General features: G+C 36.0%; 1 protein-coding gene across 4 annotated transcripts in view; it reads right to left on the minus strand.

Moving 5' to 3' along the window:
- Positions 1–25,523, minus strand: part of LOC128241542 (dual specificity calcium/calmodulin-dependent 3',5'-cyclic nucleotide phosphodiesterase 1-like) — a 370,992-nt gene that overhangs the window by 292,079 nt on the left and 53,390 nt on the right. Inside the window, exon 1 of one of the 4 annotated variants that reach the window (XM_052958529.1) lies at positions 2,529–2,544. The exons of the other annotated variants lie outside the window; for them this stretch is intronic. The gene's annotated coding sequence lies outside the window, so the exon portion shown is untranslated. Of the gene's footprint in view, positions 1–2,528; positions 2,545–25,523 lie in introns of those variants that run through there. 4 annotated transcript variants of the gene reach the window in all.

The raw sequence follows: 25,523 nt of genomic DNA on the forward strand, positions 1-25,523 counted from the left end.
TAAATGCCATTGAAGAAATGGTATTGTTACAAGGTCAATGAAATACTGATGCTATGTTACTGCACAGTGAGAATAAATGCCATTGAAGAAATGGTATTGTTACAAGGTCAATGAAATACTGATGTTATAACTGCACAGTGAGAATAATTCTCCTTGAAGAAATGGTATTGTTACAAAGTCAATGAAATACTGATGTTATAACTGCACAGTGAGAATAAATCCCCTTGAAGAAATGGTATTGTTACAAGGTCAATGGAATACTGATGTTATAACTGCACAGTGAGAATAAATCCCCTTGAAGAAATGGTATTGTTACAAGGTCAATGAAATACTGATGTTAAAACTGCACAGTGATGATAAATCCCCTAGAAGAAATGGTATTGTTACAAGGTCAATGGAATACTGATGTTATAATTGCACAGTGAGAAAAAATTCCCTTGAAGAAATGGTATTTTTACAAGGTCAATGGAATACTGATGTTATAACTGCACAGTGAGAATAAATCCCCTTTAAGAAATGGTATTGTTACAAGGTCAATGGAATACTGATGTTATAACTGCACAGTGAGAATAAATCCCCTTGAAGAAATGTTATTGTTACAAGGTCAATGGAATACTGATGTTATAATTGCACAGTGAGAAAAAAATCCCTTGAAGAAATGGTATTGTTACAAGGTCAATGGAATACTGATGTTATAACTGCACAGTGAGAATAAATCCCCTTGAAGAAATGGTATTGTTACAAGTTCAATGAAATACTGATGTTATAATTGCACAGTGAGAAAAAATTCCCTTGATGAAATGGTATTGTTACAAGGTCAATGGAATACTTATGTTATAACTGCACAGTGAGAAAAAATTCCCTTGAGGAAATGGTATTGTTACAAGGTCAATGGAATACTGATGTTATAACTGCACAGTGAGAATAAATCCCCTTGAAGAAATGGAATCGTTACAAGGTCAATGGAATACTGATGTTATAACTGCACAGTGAAAATAAATCCCCTTGAAGAAATGGTATTGTTACAAGGTCAATGAAATACTGATGTTATAACTGCACACTGAGAATAAATCCCCTTGAAGAAATGGTATTGTTACAAGGTCAATGAAATACTGATGTTATAACTGCACAGTGAGAATAAATTCCCTTGAAGAAATGGTATTGTTACAAGGTCAATGAAATACTGATGTTATAACTGCACAGTGAGAATTAATCCTCTTGAAGAAATGGTATTGTTACAAGGTCAATGAAATACTGATGTTATAACTGCACAGTGAAAATAAATCCCCTTGAAGAAATGGTATTGTTACAAGGTCAATGAAATACTGATGTTATAACTGCACAGTGAGAATAAATCCCCTCGAAGAAATGGTATTGTTACAAGGTCAATGAAATACTGATGTTATAACTGCACAGTGAGAATAAATCCCCTTGAAGAAATGGTATTGTTACAAGGTCAATGAAATACTGATGTTATAACTGCACAGTGAGAATAAATCCCCTTGAAGAAATGGTATTGTTACATGGCCAATGGAATACTGATGTTATAACTGCACAGTGAGAATAAAATCCCTTGAAGAAATGGTATTGTTACAAGGTCAATGAAATACTGATGTTATAACTGCACAGTGAGAATAAATGCTCTTGAAGAAATGGTATTGTTACAAGGTCAATGAAATACTGATGTTATAACTGCACAGTGAGAATAAATCTCCTTGAAGAAATGGTATTGTTACAAGGTCAATGAAATACTGATGCTATATTACTGCACAGTGAGAATTATTAAAATCAGACGAGAAAATGTGATATCCTAAAAACATTCTTAATTTTTTTGTCACAGGAAATGTTATCAGGAGCATATTTCAAAATTATGACTTTATCTGACCTGGTGTTAATTGTCACCATTTAATGACGGGGTCAATCACGACCCGATGCATATAGCAATTGATACTCCTTTGTATATTTTTGATAAAACACACTGACTAATTTAACCTTGTTTTGGGGGTTGGAACAGGGGTACGAAATTCCAAACAAAGAATAGAAATTCCACCTCACCTATGAACTAACAGATAGTGGAGCTACCTTTTATATAAACAAAACTTTTCAAAATTATGATTAAATGATTTACAACACTCCTTCAAATATTTAAGGAGCAAGGCCCTGCCAAATTGTTCTGTTTTAAAACAAAAATAGCCAAAAAAACAGCATTAATAAAACTTTTATGTTTAATTTCAATTATAAAAGAAGTTACAAATTATGATATTAAAGGGTTAAATATCTTGTAGTTAATGAAACTGTTATAAAGTTCTGTCTTTTAGTTTTACACCTCAAAGAAGTTGATTTAATGATTACATGTTTGTTTGTTATCTCCAAATTTATTTATTTTTTCCTGACCGTGACAGGATGGTTTTGAATTTTGAGACTTTTTGATGCTAAACAAAGAATCACTTTGGTACAGCCTGATTATATTACTCGATCAGTGAGACTCTGTCTGAATGCGAAATTAAAATACATTTTAACAAGCTTACCAAAGACAATCAGAGCACATAACAAAAATATGTCCACAATATAATTCAAATATTACCACATTTTGATAAACATAACATGCCAATAACTTCAACACTAGAAAACCACTTCAAAAACATATTTATGATTATATAATTCCATGTTTGTGCTTGTGCATAGGCTTTTGAAGTACAATAAACTTTGAACTTTTACTTGTAACAACAACATTACACCAATCCTTTTGAATGTTTTCCACTTCAAAAATAACAATATTCCTTCTGGGAATCAAATAACATAGAATCAATTAACATCCAAAAATGTCATGTATGATAACATCATGTAGATTGAGGCTAAACATCCTAACAAGATTGTAACTATGGTAAATCTGAATGTGCAACATTTTTCATGTGTCTATAAAATAAGCAGGAAAATCGGTAACATTGGCCCGCTAAGAGCCAATACTCTATCTGCTAAAGCGCCATATAGGGCTGTATGTCCCACAACTGCTCTAGGAGCAATCTTATCAACATCAAATATTGCCCGGTATCGAACTCTTAATGAAATGTATTTACTGCAGTTCCGAAAGTAATGAGTTCTAAGGAAAAAAACTGTTTGACCTAACCTGTTTCAATCCTAGAGGAGATCGAACCATTTATAGACAGAAGGAAGATGCCAATGGCTCAGAAAAAGGCTTCATCAATTTGATTTCATCTCAAACATAAAGTAATATTGAAGAACATGGTTACAGAACAGGGGCGTAGCTTGGATGGAATCAATGTGTAGGCCGAATTCTTGGGGGCTGGGGGCATGCTCCCCCTGAAAAAAAATTGACCCTAGAATGTCAGAGGTGTGTTTTGGCGCATATTTGTTTCAAATAAGAATGTTTCATAGACCATATACATCATGACATATTACTTAGATGTAAGTCTCGTGACTTGAATAAATTTGACAGAAACTGAATGTTGATTTTATGTTGTTAATTAACACCCTAATTGCTGGCTATTTTCCAGTTTACTGACACGACAAATCCACTTTGGAAAAATACTGGTCAGTGTGAGTTATTGTACTCAGCACACAATTTAATACAATTTATTAAAGGTTTTCAAATAAGAAAAAGACTGACTGTGTTGGAAATGGGAACTGAAGACATGATGGCCAGGTTCCATTTAATAAATTTTGTTTGGTGTCTTCCTCTACAGGGGTAAGGTTAGACATCTGATATCCGGATACTTGGGAAGGTTTTCGGCCATGATGACCTCTGTCAGGCTCTTGGTCTGTTTTTATTTACAAAAAAACACACACCAAGCATTGTTTGAAACGTTTAAAAGACGGAACTTTACAAAACGAGGCCGGTCCAAACTTTTCAATATGCGGGCTGTAGTCGTTCAAACTCTTCCTTGGGGTGTATCTATTATAAATCACTCCATACGTGTAGATTCCGACAAGTAATCACTGTCTATTCTTGGCAAATCTTGTTTCTGGTGTTCCATTTACCCCCACCCCCATCTTTTTATTGCATTTTTGGCATTTTTATTTTTTCGACTTTCTGGGGAAATGTGTAGGCCACTGCCTATAGGAAGCTATGCCCCTGCAGAACTAAGATTGAAACAATTTATTCCTCATGGTATTTCAGGTTTTCTCATGGGAAGGAGAATGCTTTATACCCTAAGGAGAATATTGATACCAAATGACATCAGGATTCTTTGTTCTGTAGTTATGGAATGGGGATGTGGCTGCTCCGTTGCAAGGGGGTTTGCCATATGGAGGTATTACCCCTTGGGGAGAAGGATATCGCTACTACATTGGGAAATTGATATCTTGTAGGGAGATAGATACCTTAAAGTACGAACATGGATACCTTATACGAAGATAAGATTTATTTTGAGTTGGCAAGATAGCAACAAGTACAATCTATAAAAAGAACTTGTGCTTTTTAACCAGAAATATGGACACCTTATTGAAAAAAAGATACCTCACAGGTAGATGTGTATCTTGTAAAGATGGATACCCTTTCAAGTGTTGAATACCTTGTAGGCAGATGGATACCTCTTCAAGAGATGGATACCCCATAGGGAGTTGGATACGTTAGAGGGAGATGGATACCCCATGATGAGGTGGACACCTCATTGAGAGATGGATACCTCATGGGAAGGTGGACACCTCATTGAGAATTTGATACCCCATGGGAAGATGGATAGTCATTAGAGGGAGATGGATACCCCATGGAGAGGTGGATACTGTATAGGGAGATGGATACCCCATGGGGAGGTGGATACCTCATAGGGAGATGGATACCCCATGTGGAGGTGGATACTGTAAAGGGAGATGGATACCCCATGGGGAGGTGGATACAGTAGAGGGAGATGGATACCTCATGGGGAGGTGGATACCGTTTAGGGAGATGAAAACCCCATGGGAAGGTGGATACTGAAGAGGGAGATGGATACCCCATGAGAAGTTTGATACCTCGTAGGGAGATGGATACCCCATGGGGATGTGGACACTGTAGAGGGAGATGGATACCCCATGGGAAGGCGGATCCCTCATAGGGAGATGGATACCCCATGGGGAGGTGGATACCTCACAGGGAGATGGATACCCCATGCGAAGGTGGATACATTAGAGGGAGATTGATACCCCATAGGGAGGTGGATACCTCATAGGGAGATGAATACCCCACGTGGAGGTGGATACTGTATAGGGAGATGGATACCCCATGGGGAGCAGGATACCACATGTGGAGGTGGATACTGTAGATGGAGATGGATACCTCATGGGGAGCCGGATACCCCATATGGAGGTGGATACTGTAGATGTTGATGGATACCCCATGGGGAGGTGGATAACATATAGGCAGATGAATTCTCCATGGTGGATACCGTAGAAGAAAATTTATACCTAATTTGGAGGAGGATACTGGATAGGGAGATGGTTACCCCATTGGCAATTTGATAATGTATAGGGAGAAGAATACATTATAGAGATATACCCAAGCTTGATACCCTATAGGATGATGGTTACCCAATGGAGAGGTTGATAAGAGATATGAATAAGCCACTGGGTAATGGAGATGGTTACCTCCTAGGGAGATGAATATCTCATTTGGAAAACAAAAACATTTGTGGGAAGATTCTTACCAAATGGGGAGATGGAAACCTCCTTGTGTGTGAACATGGTTTGATACTTATCCATGTACAAGACAAAACTGGAATGAAATGCTAGATATGTAAACACCTCTTTAGTCTGACAAAGTGTCAACAATTTTGGTGCCAATCTGTAGGCTTAAATATCTGTCAAACATTGCCAAGGACAGCTCAACAGACACGGTCTCACCAGAACTTCAATAACAAGTACTTTGTGGTCAGTTATTGACTGAAAGAAATAGGTTTGGGCCTTTATTGGTCACAGGAAAAAGATTTTGGCTTTCAATTTTGATTATAGATGCATGGCACAATCAAGAACTATCAGATTCAGTATTTATCCTGCATTTGGCGTATATAATCAGTTTTGGTGTATTGTTGGCAGGCAGGAAATAGCCATCTAGAAGGAGGATGGAGTCTATCAAGTCATTGGCATCACAGTGGAAAATGATATTGGTTCTCAATCACAATATAATTGCACAAAGGACATATTATGAACATTACTTTCAAAGTGTGCCTGACGTATTATGACTATATGCACTATTACAGGAGCTTTAGTTTCTTGGTCCCTGTTGTTGTTTCCAAAATATCTTCCCTTGCTTTATGAAAGAGCATTGATTTTAACCTGAATAACTGCCTGAAACCTAGAAATTTCTTTACAAAGTTATATGGGAACAAAAAAGTAAGTAAATTGTTAAAAAAACAACAGTTTCTGTAAATTACTTTTCAAAATAGAAAATAGAAAAGACTGTTCTTGACATCTAAACAAAGATGTCTTTCTATTTCTAATCCTTTTTTACCAAGAAAAATAGAACACATCTAAAAAGAAAAGAATAGGACAACATTTCCCACGTTTTTGAAATTGCCCCTTGGGTGCTCCGATTTATGAATCAATTCCGCCAATGCCAAAAAAAGAAACAGGATTCACAAAATACTGGCATCTAAGGGGCTTGTTTGAAACAATGAACAACATTTTTTTTTAATGTAACACATATAAAAATTTGGTATGATACAATCACCTAAATAAGATCAATAAGGTCAACATGAGCAGTTGCCAGTTCCCAGCCATCTTCTCCCTCAATCATGTGGCAATCGACTTAACATTTATTTCAGCCATAGTTATGAGACTTGATACACATGTGCCTTTATAATTTTCAAATAGTTAACATGTGTACCAAATTTCAATGATAACATCTGTGACATAAAAATAGTTTGGGGTTATCCCCTAGGTTAAATGATTTGTGAGACAACACTGTCACCAAGGGCTGTGCATCAGCTATTACACTTCACAACTATCAACCAATTTGTGGGAGCTAGACACAGGCATAGGCTTAGACCTGGGCTTAGAAATGACTGCCAGTAATGTCTTAACCTTTCCACTTACAGTTGCTTATGAATTAAATCACTTTGGAGTCTTGTGTTGGTAAGGACCGAGTATTGGTGTACTTTCTTGAGAGGCCAAGAGATGAGATCCATCAGGATCTCTGTGCCAAAACCTCTTGGGTGATCTGCTGTCACTTGTGGACCAATCTTTCAATCTAAATGAATTTTACAAACCATTTTTATTCAAACTCCTTTCATAAGACCCTGATTGTTCATTTATCATCAGACGGAAGAAAACATTTCAGGCATGGAGTTTCTAAGAAATTGTTTTTTTAATGCAATCAACTTTAGATAATAGGGTAATGAAAATTGCAATATGATGTCCCCTAAATTATTTAGGAGAAATGTGCATTGAATTGAAAGCAGCGAAAATTGGGTTTTTCATAATTAATACTTTCTTTCATACTAGGAAGACTGAGATAGAATCTTAATTTAAAACTGTTTAATGACATACCATGTTGATACCACCAAATAATTAAACATTACCACACAGACAGTAAACACCCAAGCAGAAATTTGATACAATTTGGCCACAACAATAAGTTTCCCCGGAAATATTACGAAGTGAAAAAAACTCTTAGTGAAAGGATGCTTTTATGCATAGGAAGCATGCATTTATGCCATCGGTCAACAATATTTCCTATTTTTTAAGACCTCCTCAAATTGTCGTTTTGAGAAAAAATTGAATTTCAAATCAGACTTCAAAGCTCAGGGCAGTGATGAATAAGCAACAAAATTTGCACATTACTCAGACCTTGGCCATAAACATTTTAAAAGAAACTGGAGGAAAACTCAAATATGTAAATTTAAAAACTGTAAGAAGTCCTTTTTTACTGTTAACAAAGCACCATTAGGAGGAGTAGCAGCACTTGTCCATTTCATACAGTTGACAGAATAATTGGCAATTATTACTCTGTGAATGAGCATCTTTTATGCAGAGATTTATCTGTTAAAGGTTGTTGAATGCAGAAATTGTTCCCGGCCAAGGTCTGTGTGGGTTCCAAAATAAAACACTCATGGAAATCCTTTTCTCAACTTAACGGAGAAAAAGGCAAACTAATGCCACTTAATGCTAGTTTGCAATGTGTATGAGTGCACAAGCAATAGATGCTTGTTGGCAAATGTATATGATACAAACTGAATGCTAGTTTGCACATATGTATGAGTGTACAAACAACAAATGCTAGTTTGCACATGAATGTGAGTGTACAAACAACAAATGCTTGTGTGAGTGAACAAACACTGAATGCTAGTCTGCACATCTGTGTGAGTGAACAAACACTAAATGCTAGTCTGCACATGTTTGTGAGTGAACAAACACTAAATGCTAATCTGCACATGTTTGTGAGTGAACAAACACTAAATGCTAGTTTGCACATGTATATGAGTGAACTACACTGAATGCTGATTTGCACATGTATGCCAGTGAACAAACACTGAATGCTTGTTTGCACATGTATATGAGTGAACTACACTGAATGCTGGTTTGCACATGTATAATAGTGAACAAACACTGAATGCTGGTTTGCACATGTATGTGAGTTAACTACACTGAATGCTAGTTTGCAAAAGTATATGAGTGAACTATACTGAATGCTAGTTTGCACATGTATGCCAGTGAACAAACATTGAATGCTAGTTTGCACATGTATGTGAGTGAACCAACACTGAATGCTAGTTTGCACATGTATGTGAGTGAACTACATTGAATGCTTGTATGCACATGTATGCCAGTGAACAAACAATGAATGCTTGTTTGCACATGTATATGAGTGAACAAACACTGAATGTTAGTTTGCACATGTATGTGAGTGAACAAACATTGAATGCTAGTTTGCACATGTATGTGAGTTAACGAACACCTAATGCTAGTTTGCACATGTATATGAGTGAACAAACACTCAATGCTAGTTTGCACATGTATATGAGTGAACAAACACTGAATGCTGGTTTGCACATGTATGCCAGTGAACAAACACTGAATGCTAGTTTGCACATGTATGTGAGTGAACTACACTGAATGCTGATTTGCACATGTATGTGAATGAACAAACACTGAATGCTGGTTTGCACATGTATGTGAGTTAACTACACTGAATGCTAGTTTGCAAATGTATATGAGTGAACTACACTGAATGCTAGTTTGCACATGTATGCCAGTGAACAAACATTGAATGCTAGTTTGCACATGTATGTGAGTTAACCAACAATGAATGCTAGTTTGCACATGTATGTGAGTGAACCAACACTGAATGCTAGTTTGCACTTGTATGTGAGTGAACTACACTGAATGCTAGTTTGCACATGTATGACAGTGAACAAACAATGAATGCTTGTTTGCACATGTATATGAGTTAACTACATTGAATGCTGGTTTGCACATGTATATGAGTGAACAAACACTGAATGCTAGTTTGCACATGTTTGTTAGTGAACAAACACTGAATGCTGGTTTGAACATGTATATGAGTGAACAAACACTGAATGCTGGTTTGCACATGTATGTGAATGAACAAACACTGAATGCTGGTTTGCACATGTATGTGAGTGAACAAACACTGAATGCTAGTTTGCACATGCATATGAGTGAGTAAACACTGAATGCTAGTTTGCACATGTATATGAGTAAACAAACACTGAATTCTGGTTTGCACATGCATATGAGTGAGTAAACACTGAATGCTAGTTTGCACATGTATATGAGTAAACAAACACTGAATGCTAGTTTGCACATGTATATGAGTAAACAAACACTGAATGCTGGTTTGCACATGTATGCCAGTGAACAAACACTGAATGCTGGTTTGCACATGTATGCCAGTGAACAAACACTGAATGCTGGTTTGCACATACATATGAGTGAGTAAACACTGAATGCTAGTTTGCACATGTATATGAGTAAACAAACACTGAATGCTGGTTTGCACATGTATGTAAGTGAACGAACACTGAATGCTAGTTTGCACATGCATATGAGTGAACAAACACTGAATGCTAGTTTGCAGATGTATGTGAGTAAACGAACACTGAATGCTAGCTTGCACATGTATGTAAGTGAACCAACATTGAATGCTAGTTTGCACATGTATGTGAGTGAACTACACTGAATGCTAGTTTGCACATGTATGTGAGTGAACAAACACTGAATGCTAGTTTGCACATGTATGTGAGTGAACAAACACTGAATGCTAGTTTGCACATGTATGCCAGTGAACAAACACTGAATGCTAGTTTGCACATGTGTGAGTGAACAAACACTGAATGCTAGTTTGCACATGTATATGAGTAAACAAACACTGAATGCTGGTTTGCACATGTATGCCAGTGAACAAACACTGAATGCTGGTTTGCACATGTATGTGAGTGAACAAACACTGAATGCTGGTTTGCACATGCATATGAGTGAGTAAACACTGAATGCTAGTTTGCACATGTATATGAGTAAACAAACACTGAATGCTGGTTTGCACATGTATGTAAGTGAACGAACACTGAATGCTAGTTTGCACATGCATATGAGTGAACAAACACTGAATGCTAGTTTGCAGATGTATGTGAGTAAACGAACACTGAATGCTAGCTTGCACATGTATGTGAGTGAACCAACAGTGAATGCTAGTTTGCACATGTATGTGAGTGAACTACACTGAATACTAGTTTGCACATGTATATGAGTAAACAAACACTGAATGCTGGTTTGCACATGTATGTAAGTGAACGAACACTGAATGCTAGTTTGCACATGCATATGAGTGAACAAACACTGAATGCTAGTTTGCAGATGTATGTGAGTAAACGAACACTGAATGCTAGCTTGCACATGTATGTGAGTAAACAAACATTGAATGCTAGTTTGCACATGTATGCCAGTGAACAAAAACTGAATACTAGTTTGCACATGTGTGAGTAAACAAACACTGAATGCTAGTTTGAACATGTATGTGAGTGAACAAACACTGAATGCTGGTTTGCACATGTATGTGAGTGAACAAACACTGAATGCTAGTTTGCACATGTATGTGAGTAACAAACACTGAATGCTGGATTGCATATGTATGCCAGTGAACAAGCACTGAAAGCTATTTTGCATATGTGTGAGTAAAAAAAACTGAATGCTAGTTGGCATATGTGTGGGTAAAAAAATACACTGAATGCTAGTTTGAACATGTATATGAGTGAATGAAATTTAATGCTAGTTTGCACATGTATATGAATGAACAAACATTGATTGCTAGTTTGCACATGTATGTGAGTGAACAAACACTGAATGCTGAATTACACATGTATATGAGTGAACAAACACTAGATGCTAGTTTGCACATGTATATGAGTGAACGAACAATGAATGCTAGTTTGCACATGTATGTGAGTAAACAATCACTGAATGCTAGTATGGACATGTGTGTGAGTATACAAGCACTGGCTGCTTTCTTGCAGATGTATTTGAGTAAACAAACACTGATTGCTAGTTTGCACATGTATATGAGTGAACAAACACTGAATGCTAGTTTGCACATGCATATGAGTGAACAAACACTGAATGTTAGTTTGCACATGTATGTGAGTAAACGAACACTGAATGCTAGTTTGCATATGTATATTAGTGAACAAACACTGAATGCTGGTTTGCACATGTATTTGAGTGAACAAACACTGAATTCTAGTTTGCACATGTATGCCAGTGAACAAACACTGAATTGTAGTTTGCACATGTATGCCAGTGAACAAACACTGAATGCTAGTTTGCACATGTATGTGAGTGAACAAACACTTAATGCTGGATTGCACATGTATGTGAGTAAACAAACACTGTATGCTAGTTTGCACATGAAAATGAGTGAACGAACACTTTATAGTAGTTTGCACATGTATATGAGTGAACAAACACTGAATGCTAGTTTGCACATGTATATGAGTGAACAAACACTTAATGCTAGTTTGCACATGTATGTGAGGGAACCAACACTGAATGCTGGATTGCACATGTTCATGAGTGAACGAACACTGAATGCTGGATTGCACATGTATATGAGTGAGCTACACTGAATGCTAGTTTGCACATGTATGTGAGTAAACAAACACTGAATGCTAGTTTGCACCGGTATGTGAGTGAACGGACACTTAATGCTGGATTGCACATGTACATGAGTGAACGAACACTGAATGTTGGATTGCACATGTATGTGAGTGAACAAACACTGAATGCTAGTTTGCACCTGTATGTGAGTGAACGAACACTGAATGCTGGATTGCACATGTATGTGAGTGAACAAACACTGAATGCTAGTTTGCACATGTATGTGAGTGAACCAACACTGAATGCTAGCTTGCACATGCATATGAGTGAACAAACATTGAATGCTAGTTTGCACATGTATGAGAGTGAACGAACACTGAATGCTAACTTGCACATGAATATGAGTGAACAAACACTGAATGCTGGTTTGCAGATGTATGTGAGTGAACAAACACTGCATGCTAGTTTGCACATGTATGTGAGTGAACCAACACTAAATGCTAGCTTGCACATGCATATGAGTGAACAAACATTGAATGCTAGTTTGCACATGTATGAGAGTGAACAAACATTGAATTCTAGTTTGCACATGTATGTGAGTGAACCAACACTGAATGCTAGTTTGCACATGTATGTGAGTGAACAAACATTGAATTCTAGTTTGCACATGTATGTGAGTGAACAAACATTGAATGCTAGTTTGCACATGTATGTGAGTGAACCAACATTGAATTCTAGTTTGCACATGTATGTGAGTGAACCAACATTGAATGCTAGTTTGCACATGTATGTGAGTGAACCAACACTGAATCCTAGTTTGCACATGCATGTGAGTGAACCAACACTGAATTCTAGTTTGCACATGTATGTGAGTGAACAAACACTGAATGCTTGTTTGCACATGTATGTGAGTGAACAAACACCTAATGCTTGTTTGAAGATGTATGTGAGTGAACACACATCTAATGCTAGTTTGCACATGTATGTGAGCGAACAAACACCTAATGCTAGTGTGCACATGTATTTGAGTGAACAAACAGCTAATGCTAGTTTGCACATGTATGTGAGTGAACAAACATCTAATGCTTGTTTGAAGATGTATGTGAGTGAACAAACATCTAATGCTAGTTTGCACATGTATGTGAGTGAACAAACACCTAATGCTAGTGTGCACATGTATTTGAGTGAACAAACAGCTAATGCTAGTTTGCACATGTATGTGAGTGAACAAACACCTAATGCTAGTTTGCACATGTATGTTCGTCAACAATCACCTTATGCTAGTTTGCTCATGTATGCGAGTGTGCAAACACTTAATGCTAGCTTGCACATGAATGTTAGTGAACAAACACCTTATGCTAGTGTGCACATGTATGTGAGTGAACAAACACCTAATGCTAGTTTGCACATGTATGTGAGTGAACCAACACTGAATTCTAGTTTGCACATGTATATGAGTGAACAAACACTGAATGCTAGTTTGCACATGTATGTGAGTGAACCAACACTGAATTCTAGTTTGCACATGTATGTGAGTGAACAAACATTGAATTCTAGTTTGCACGTGTATGTGAGTGAACGAAAACACTGAATGCTGTATTGCACATGTATGTGAGTGAACAAACAACTAATGCTTGTTTGCACATGTATGTGAGTGAACCAATACTGAATGCTAGTTTGCACATGTATATGAGTGAACAAACACTGAATTCTAGTTTGCACGTGTATGTGAGTGAACCAACACTGAATTCTAGTTTGCACATGTATATGAGTGAACAAACACTGAATGCTAGTTTGAACAGGTATGTGAGTGAACCAACACTGAATTCTAGTTTGCACATGTATGTGAGTGAACAAACACCTAATGCTTGTTTGAAGATGTATGTGAGTGAACAAACATCTAATGCTAGTTTGCACATGTATGTGAGTGAACAAACACCTAATGCTAGTGTGCACATGTATTTGAGTGAACAAACAGCTAATGCTAGTTTGCACATGTATGTGAGTGAACAAACACCTTATGCTAGTTTGCACATGTATGTGAGTCAACAATCACCTTATGCTAGTTTGCTCATGTATGCGAGTTTGCAAACACTGAATGCTAGCTTGCACATGTGTGTGAGTGAACAAACACCGAAAGCTAGTTTGCACATGTATGTGAGTGAACAAACACTGAATGCTAGTTTGAACTTGTGTGTGAGTGTACAAGCACTGGCTGCTTACTTGCACATGTATGTGAGTGAAGAAACACGAAATGCTAGTTTGCACATGTATTTGAGTGTACAAACACTTAATGCTAGTTTGCTCATGTATTTGAGTGAACAAACACTTAATGCTAGTTTGCACATGTATTTGAGTGTACTAACACTTAATGTTAGTTTGCACATGTATTTGAGTGTACAAACACTAAATGCTTGCTTGCACATGTATTTGAATGTACATGCACTTAATGTTTGCTAACACATATACATAAGTGTGCAAACATTCAATTATGCTTGTTGACACATTTGCATAAGTGAAAAAACAATTAATGCTCGTTAACACATGTATGCGATTAAACAAACACTTTATACTAGTTTGGCACATGAATGTGCTCTGTGATGCATAATGTGTTTCCTGCACAGTGAACCATTAGTTTCAATAATTATTTTTAAAAACTGTTTGCTGCTATAAATGATCAACGTAGACTTTCTCTGCTGCAAATTCTACTACAACACCAAAAAAGTAAGGTGCTGCAAACTCTAGCTACTCATACAACAAAAGTTAGCTATGCCATTTGTAACATAACCTTTTTTTCTATCTGCGTATAGCATAAAATTAAAGCTTCAACATATGCTCTTACATGAAGCCCTGTAATATTTTTGTCATTGTTTTCAAGCTAAATGTTGCCTTTCTCATTGTGGTTCTTCACCAAGTCAATATTATTCTGGAAGAAAAATCAACAACACTTCCATGAAACCAATAAGGACATCCCTCCTGACGTTTATTAATCTCTAAATGCTGTGACACTATCAGTTTAACTCATATCCGATCTTGACACAATTATTTGTATTCCAATCAAATGAAAAACTGTAATCATTGCAATGAGGAGAGCTATAAATTAACTTGCTATTAATTATAGAATCCAGATTGCTTTTTAATGAAACAGATTGCCGCTCAGACAGTCTGCATATTGCTGCCTGCATTTGGTTGTGTTGAAAATTGTCTAAAGAAACCCTATGTAACCTGTGAGACCAACAACGCATGCTCTACCCTGAAAGGGTCCGCTGGTCTTTATATACAGTAAATTCTCAATCCACACAGAGCCCGGGCTTGCTAATTTGCATATTACCAACCATACATACCATGAACGTACTTCCTTCTATAACGGAATGTTATACTTTGAATGCACATCCGCCCCCTACAGCGGACCGTTAGATTACTTTCCCCTCCGAGAAGACTCGTCCCGAGTGTTGGTCTGGGACACTCAAGGGTTAGGCAACTCCATTCCAGCAGTTGTCAATATGCCACCGCTGCCAGTCCATTTGTAAAGTGTGAGACCAACAAGGCCAACCGATCCCTTCAGGGAAAAGCATGCTCGACCCTGGTCTTTGTATACAGTAAATTCTTCTACAGCGGACCGTTACACCTAGATGGGTGACCCTGGGCTACCAGGTTCGTGACTGAGAGGAAGTTTGAACATCCCCTGGGTAATGGGTCTTTGAAAAGCTGTGTTTTGGTCATAATCATTATTAGCAGTGCAGGTCGGTCTAGAATGTTTGCGTTGGGGTAGAAGAGGTGAAAAATGTAATGGTTTTTATGACGTTAAAAGTTGTTATGCAAGCAGATGAACATGATGAGATTATGGTAATATGTGTGATAACAAGTTAACATATAAATTATCACAACTAAGAAATACATAATGATGTAAATAGTTCAAATTTCCTTATGACTCTGACCAACATCAACCTTGCCATAGAAGAGGGTTTCATATATAGTGTACCACAATGTATCAAAACGTACCACAACATAGCAGGAACGTAGCAGAATGCTGAACACCTCAGCATAACGCAGCTCATAACGTAGCACAATGTATCATAGTATGACACAGCATTGCATAACACGGCAAAAGGAAAGAGGCCACAATATAGCATAGAACAGCACAACATGTGAACAAATGCAACGGAATGCATCAACAGGCGGGACGCCCTATGTTCCATTCTGTTACGGATTTTGCTACGTTTTACTAAGTTGTACATGTTCTAATGCCATTTTGTAGTATGTTGTGGGTAAACAACAGCAGTTGTGAACATATCTCCAAAATCAAAATTATCAGTTCACATTTTGTCACAATCATTTTATCATGTAATAGCCATGTTTTTCTATGTTTGCTCACGTTGTAGCCAAATTTCCAAATGTTGCTAAACATGGCCGCAAAAATGTAACACTATGACAAAATACAGACATAACATAAAGAAACAAATGCAGCTTATTGTCTCTGTGAACACATGGCCAGAAACCTTTTCTTGTCTTTTTTTTCTTGTTTTTTTGCTAATAATCAGTTTTGCTTGAAGCATCTACTGTGTGGAAGTCTACTTATGTGCATTTCTTACAATAAAATATAAAATAGTCGCACAAATACATTATTTTGTTTCAAAGCTTTTATATGGAAATGTTTCGGCATAACTTCTTCATCAGTAAATGAATAAACAATCATAGAAAGGACATGACGTCAACCATGTTTTGTCCACCCCCTCCCCCCACAGGAACCATAAACATTAGGTTGCAAACAGGATCTGGGGTGTTTGACCTCCTCCAAGAAAACTTGGCTTATGTTAGTCTATAATGATGCCTTTTATTTGTTATCTATTCATATTTCTTCTACCATACTGACATGCAAGTTCACTGAAACGATATCATCCAAATCATAACAACTCTTTACAGAAACCTCATCAATCCCTATCAGGAATATTCCATCTAAAAATTGCTCATAGCTATTTGCATATAAACAACACAAATGACATTTTATCATAAATGCAAATAAGGCATGATCTGCTACTGTTGACATTATTTTACAGGGATCAGTTGGGATCCCATTCCCGGGGGAATTTCTGGCAAAAATCACGTTGTCATTACACATTATATTTGCACTGTGTAAATATTTAAATGGGACTTAGCAACAGTCCAAGTTTTACAACTCAAACTCCCATGATATGTTTAATAAAACAATCATGTTTTTTTTTTTTTTTTTATATTCAATAATTTCCAAGTAAACACTAAAGTGAAATGACAAATCAAACAATAATAAACTTTTTAGGTCTGAGAATATTTTCAGATTTTGAAAAAGAAAGGCAGTAAAATGAGCAGGTTTTCTTTTAATATAAAAAAGGAAGTAGTAATTAAGTTTGAATTCCAGCTCCATCCATTTCCCTGACTTTCTACTCAAAAGAAAAAATGCTTGGGCAGTGAGGTTATGTTGAAAAGGGATGATAGTTTATAGTTTGATTCCCATTCAGAGTTTCATTCTTGGTTAGTTGCTCACAAGTCCTGGGATAGATTCCCATTCAGAGCTTCATTCTTGGTTAGTTGCTCGCAAGTCCTGGGATAGATTCTCATTCAGAGTTTCAATCTTGGTTAGTTGCTCACAAGTCCTGGGATAGATTCCCATTCAGAGTTTCAATCTTGGTTAGTTGCTCACAAGTCCTGGGATAGATTCCCATTCAGAGTTTCATTCTTGGTTGGTTGCTCACAAGTCCTGGGATAGATTCCCATTCAGAGTTTCATTCTTGGTTAGTTGCTCACAAGTCCTGGGATAGATTCCCATTCAGAGCTTCATTCTTGGTTAGTTGCTCACAAGTCCTGGGATAGATTCTCATTCAGAGCTTCAATCTTGGTTAGTTGCTCACAAGTCCTGGGATAGATTCTCATTCAGAGTTTCATTCTTGGTAAGTGTCCACAAGTCCTGGGATAGATTCCCATTCAGAGTTTCATTCTTGGTTAGTTGCTCACAAGTCCTGGGATAGATTCCCATTCAGAGTTTCATTCTTGGTTAGTTGCTCACAAGTCCTGGGATAGATTCTCATTCAGAGTTTCATTCTTGGTTAGTTGCTCACAAGTCCTGGGATAGATTCTCATTCAGAGCTTCATTCTTGGTTAGTTGCTCACAAGTCCTGGGATAGATTCCCATTCAGAGTTTCATTCTTGGTTAGTTGCTCACAAGTCCTGGGATAGATTCTCATTCAGAGTTTCATTCTTGGTTAGTTGCTCACAAGTCCTGGGATAGATTCTCATTCAGAGTTTCATTCTTGGTTAGTGTTCACAAGTCCTGGGATAGATTCCCATTCAGAGTTTCATTCTTGGTTAGTTGCTCACAAGTCCTGGGATAGATTCTCATTCAGAGTTTCATTCTTGGTTAGTTGCTCACAAGTCCTGGGATAGATTCCCATTCAGAGTTTCATTCTTGGTTAGTTGCTCACAAGTCCTGGGATAGATTCCCATTCAGAGCTTCATTCTTGGTAAGTGTTCACATGTCCTGGGATAGATTCCCATTCAGAGCTTCATTCTTGGTAGGAATTCACAAGTCCTGGGATAGATTCCCATTCAGAGCTTCGTTCTTGGTAAGTGTTCACAAGTCCTGGGATAGATCCCCATTCAGAGCTTCATTCTTGGTAAGTGTTCACAAGTCCTGGGATAGATTCCCATTCAGAGCTTCATTCTTGGTGAGTGTTCACATGTCCCAAAATCATTTCTCATTCAGAGCTTCATTCTTGGTAAGTGTTCACAAGTCCTGGGATAGATTCCCATTCAGAGCTTCATTTATGGTAAGTGTTCACAAGTCCTGGGATAGATCCCCATTCAGAGCTTCATTCTTGGTAAGTGTTCACAAGTCCTGGGATAGATTCTCATTCAGAGCTTCATTCTTGGTAAGAATTCACAAGTCCTGGGATAGATTCCCATTCAGAGCTTCGTTCTTGGTAAGTGTTCACAAGTCCTGGGATTGATTCCCATTCAGAGCTTCATTCTTGGTAAGTGTTCACAAGTCCTGGGATAGATTCTCATTCAGAGCTTCATTCTTGGTAAGTGTTCACAAGTCCTGGGATAGATTCATATTCAGAGCTTCATTCTTGATAAGTGTTCACAAGTCCTGGGATAGATTCCCATTCAGAGTTTCATTCTTGGTAAGTGCTCACAAGTCCTGGGAGAGATTCCCACTCAGAGTTTCATTCTTGGTAAGAGCGTGAATCTTGGCAGATTGACACAAACATCAACATCCAAGCTTAAGTTTAAGAGAGAAAATCTTGTCTGATGACACAAACATCACCCTCCTAGCTTAGGTTTAAGAGCATAAATCTTGTCAGATGTGACACAAACATCAACATCCAAGCTTAAGTTTAAGAGAGAAAATCTTGTCTGATGACACAAACATCACCCTCCTAGCTTAGGTTTAAGAGCGTAAATCTTGTCAGATGTGACACAAACATCAACATCCAAGCTTAAGTTTAAGAGAGTAAATCTTGTCAGATGACACAAACATCACCCTCCTAGCTTAGGTTTAAGAGCATAAATCTTGTCAGATGTGACACAAACATCAACATCCAAGGTTAAGTTTAAGAGAGTAAATCTTGTCAGATGACACAAACATCACCCTCCAAGCTTAAGTTTAAGAGAGTAAATCTTGTAAACTGACACAGACATCTACCTCCTAGCTTAAGTTTAAGAGAGTAAATCTTGTCAGATGACACAAGCATCACCCTCCTAGCTAAAGTTTAAGAGAGTAAATCTTGTCAGATGACACAAGCATCACCCTCCTAGCATAAGATTAAGAGCATAAATCTTGTTAGATAACATGAACATCAACCTCCCAGCTTAATTTTAGAGAGTAAATCTTGTCAGATGACACAACATCACCCTCCTGGGATAAGATTAAGAGCATAAATCTTGTCAGATGTGACACAAACATCAACATCCAAGCAAGGTCATAGCACAAGCTTCCAGCTATCAGGATCTTTTCCTTTGAAAAATAGGAAGATGACACGATCTATTAGTCTTGATCAGTTATATGAGTTTTAGCATTTTGTTCCTCACATCAGGAAAAACAAGATTACCATTCATGAGATACGAAAATAATCATGGATATAAAAGACATAATTGTCGGATACGAAAGACATGTCAGGAATAACATTTGGTTTGACATAGAAAAATTGCTTTATTTTTTTTTATGTAAAAAAGTTCTTTTTCAATAATAATAATCTTTTCTATCTCTGTACATTTAAGGAATATTTTGTTTCATTTAACTCTTTTACCATATTCAATTCATTTCAATACCAAACATATTTTACATAACATAATAAGGACCAGTTATAACACACACATCTTCATAACATAATATGGACCAGTTATATCACAAACATGTTCTTTATGACAGAATATGGACCAGTTATATCACAAACATGTTCTTTTGAACATCATTAGAACCAGTTATAACACAACCATGTTCTTAATTCATAACAGAATATGGACCAGTAATATCAAAAACATGTTCTTCATAACAGAATATGGACCAGATGTAACACAAACATGTTCTACATTACAGAATATGGACCAGTTATAACACACAAATGTTCTTCATAACAGAATATGGACCAGTTATAACACACATTTGTTCTTCATAACAGAATATGGACCTGTTATAACACAAACCTGTTCTATGTAACAGAATTTGGACCAGTCATAACAAACACACACATGTTCTACATAACAGAATATGGACCAGTTATATCACAAACATGTTCTTCATAACAGAATATGGACCAGTTATAACACAAGCATGTTCTACATTACAGAATATGGGCCAGTTATAACATGCATGTTCTTCATAACAGAATATGGGCCAGTTATAACACAAACATGTTCTACATAACAAAATATGGACCAGTTACAACACAAACATGTTCTACATAACAGAATATGGACCAGTTACAACACAAACATGTTCTACATAACAGAATATGGACCAGTTATAACACACAAATGTTCTTCAAAAACAAATATAGACCAGTAAAAACACACACACACATGTTCTTTATAACAGAATATGGAACAGTAATATCACAAACATGCTCTCCACAACAGAATATGGACCAGTTAAAACACAAACATGTTGTTCAGAACAGAATATGGACCAGTTACAACACAAATATGTTCTACATAACATAAAAATGGACCAGTTATATCACAAACATGTTCTTCAAAAACAAATTTAGACAAGTTAAAACACAGACATGTTCTTCTGAACAGAATATGGACCAGTTATAACACACACAATCATGTTCTTAAAAAATGAATAAAGACCAGTTAAAACACACACATGTTTTTCATAACAGAATATGGACCAGTTATATCACAAACATGTTCTCCAAAAACAAAAATAGACCAGTTAACACACAAACATGTTGTTCAGATCAGAATATGGACAAGTTACAACACAAACATGTTCTACATTACCGAATGTTGGCCAGTTTAAACACAAACATGTTGTTCATTACAGAATATTGGCCAGTTATAACACAAACATGTTGTTCATTACAGAAATTGGGCCAGTTATAACACAAACAAGTTGTTCATTACAGAATATGGGCCAGTTATAACACAAACATGTTGTTCATTACAGAATATGGGCCAGTTATAACACAAACATGTTGAGTTCCTGATATGACATTCGACAAATCATTGTGCAAAAAGTCATGTTCAAATAATCACATTTTGAATGCCAAGTCAACCAAATTTGTACTTTTTCATATAAGAAAGCCCCCACCAACTTGATTGACTTCAACATAAAACGCATATCTGTAGCATGGGCGCCTATAAAGATATCAGTAACTGAATTCTGCAAATTAAGTCTCTCGGGATACACAGTGAAAAATCAACAAGCCTCTGTTGACAAGGATTAATTTATTCAGTCACTGTGAAGTCCAAAAGAGTCCAAAAGTGTCGGGGAGGAATCTATATGAAAACCATTCCGGAGATTTCCCAAATGAGCCCAACCCTCCCCGTTTTATTCATTTTGTTGCCATGGTAACCATTCAAAGCCCATTATCTAAAAAGTTTTCATTTAATTGGACAACCTCCGTAGGGTGCTGACTTTGATTTAATCAATTGTACAGAAAGGGACTGAAATGATGTCAAAACAATTTAAAACCATCCAATTAAGAAACTTCAAAATAAATAACCAAAAGCAAATACATTAATACTTCAATAGACTGGTACAACTATAACAAATACATTGATACTTCAATAGACTGGTACAACTATAACAAATACATTGATACTTCAATAGACTGGTACAACTATAACAAATACATTGATACTTCAATAGACTGGTACAACTATAACAAATACATTGATACTTCAATAGACTGGTACAACTTTAACAAATACATTGATACTTCAATAGACTGGTACAACTTTAACAAATACATTGATACTTCAATAGACTGGTACAACTATAACTTTCATGTAGTCTAGCCTAACAACCATGCACAATTAAGCCCTCAAACATGGCCAATTTATTCCCCAACCCTTGCTGATCCTGAAATGTTGTTACAACTGTGGCTAAAAATTATGTCCCTGATCTTTATACAAAGTTTATTTTTATATCAGTTTAGTGTGAATAACAGTTTTAGACATATGGCCTTCTTGGGCTATGTTGTATATACAGTTGGTTTAATAATTATGCCAATTTCTTTTCTTTTAAAGTGATGCTCAAATTTAGAGAAATAAAAGATGTGTTAATAAATGTAAAACCGGCAATAATATATTTGTTATGCACCATGGTTACAAATGACTGGTGCATTACCATACATCAATTTCATCATCATCACTTAAAATTGAATTAGTACTTCGATTTATTCATTATAGAATTTCACAATTGAGACTTTAGTTTGAACTAAGACCAAGAATCCATTAGTAAAAATTGAATATTGCAAACATAATATATGCTACTGGCATATTTCCCGATGCATGGACAATATACAACATACATGATGGTTGTTTGTTCATTGAAAAAACCATGAGCAGAAGCAAAAAAAGGTATAAACTTTTCACATTGCTAATAAGGTTGTATTATCTTACCTCAAGTTGAATAAAGTCTTCAAAATTATGTCTTACCTGAAAGAAAAGAAAAGATAATTATATTACAAAATGGAAAGTGAGACAACTATTTCCATTTATATTCTTCTTTTTATTTTTATTACTTCCCTTGATTTGAGACAGTCACCCTTGACCTATGACAGTCAGAGGGTGTTGCAATAATCAATCATGATAGGTAAAAAACAGGGTAGGAATCATGTGTCTTAAAGGGGTTCTCACGTGGGCCACCAAAGGTCACAACTAATGTAAACAAACAGTAAGCGACGCTAATTTCTAAGTAATTTTTTTTGTCAATGTGAAATATTTTAGATTTGCTTGTATCATTAAAATACAACTGTGAGTTAAAGAAGAAATAAAGAGGTGTAATTATACATCCCTGCCAGCTCTGTATGAGCCCTTAAAGAAACATTCTTGAAACAAAGTTTATGATTTGTGCTTCAGTTGTTCCTCCGGTGTTGAAGAACAAGCACAGTTCAAGAACTGTTAAAAGAGACTCAGTTTTTTTAAAAACAATTTGTGGGAACAGTTGTTAATTTATGTTCTGGAGTTGCTCAAGAATACTTCTACGATATTTTGATTACAAATTATTTAGTCGTCTTACAAACAATCATGGAATGATTTCTCTCATTTAATATTTTAATTTTCTTGTGCACTTAACACAGTTTTTGAAACTGATTGACTCTTTTTCTTATCTGAGAAATATTTCTATTAAAAATACCATAAATACAATGTCATTTTTGTGCATAACAATTTGTATCAACTTCACAATTTGTTTTTTTGCAGCTAAGATCTTCCACCCAAATGGAAGCCCAAAGGTTCAAATTCTGTGAACAATTATGGGGTAGTTTCTGTGTACCACATGTGAAACAATAGTTGATCCAAATAGAGAGCAAACAATGGGGGCATACAACTAAACGAAACCTGACAGTTTAACAGCTATAAACATCACCATGTCACCCAATATAATGAATCTCCATCAAACAATTCAGAGAGCTAATAAAATGATGCATCATTGGCAGACAGATTGTATTTCCTACTGACTAATTCTTGACAAAATTCTCAATATTAAAGGTCCCTTTTATGTTGAACGCATTATAATACTGTCATTATATTGTCCATAAAAGTTCTACAAAATGGGGCCCAACAAAATGCATTTCGGACAGAATATTAATCAACATGTTTTCTCTAATAAAATTGAGTTCCATTATATATATAGGTTCTTTCTGTAGAAACTAGAAATACACATACATGTATGAATATATCATCAAATAACATTCTGAATGGATTACCAGTGTACAAATAAATGTATGTATGTTAACCACTGGATTGCAGTGGAATTCCACTGGTATTATGTGATATTTCACTGAGTTACCAGTGCATTTCTGTTTTCCACTGAAATATTTTTTCCACTGAAATGCAGTGGAATTCCACTGGTATTATGTGGTATCTCACTGGCATTGCCAACTTTGGAGAAATCCGCTGAATCAAAAGTGCCTATAGAGTTATATAGGGAAAATATGGTTAAACAGATCTCACGACTTAGTCTTTCAACAGATCAACTTACTTCCTACATATATGTTAGGATAATTATTGCCCTTGAAGATGATGCTTTTGTATTAATTGTATGATTTTTATATTTTGGTCCTTTTCAAGGGTTTTGTTGGTCATTAAAAGTTACATTGAAATAAGAAGTAGCTAAAAATTGTTTTGCTATTTAAAGTTATTATAGTCATCCGATCGCTTAGCTTCCAGCGAATTATGATGCAAATTTTTTTTCTCTTTCAAATGCACTTTTCGAAATAATAATTTTGTAAATATCTTTTGGTCCTTTTTGAACATTTATGTAAAATTTGTAGAAACTTGATGCCCAGAAATTGTGTATTCAACTGTACACTAATGGTTTTATGGCCCACCCTGCAGCGTTTTCACAGCAGGATAGAATTAATCCATCGCCATGGTTATGACACTGGGTATGACATGTGCAATGAAGTTTGTTATTTATAGCAATACAATTATTCCATAACTATTTCTGATTTTTTTCCCTTTTATCATTATTATTTAGTTGAAATTATATATGATACTCGATTATTCATTTACATTAGTAGTTAAGAAATGTCATATACTGTTTTTTTGTAAAAAAGAAAGTAATATATTTAGCAAAAATTATTCCCATTTTAAATAGCAATCACTATTACAGACAGTTAAAACGTAACACTTTTCTTATCAAATATTAATGTTTCATGTTTCATTGGCAATTTTGGAAATACATAATATGGGCTATGAAACATAAATAAATAAATAAGGGAATTCAAAGATAACAATTTACATATATCTACATCGAGTCAACATGT

The sequence above is a fragment of the Mya arenaria genome, chromosome 7 (assembly GCF_026914265.1).
Source record: "Mya arenaria isolate MELC-2E11 chromosome 7, ASM2691426v1".
NCBI classification, from domain to species: Eukaryota; Metazoa; Mollusca; class Bivalvia; order Myida; family Myidae; genus Mya; species Mya arenaria.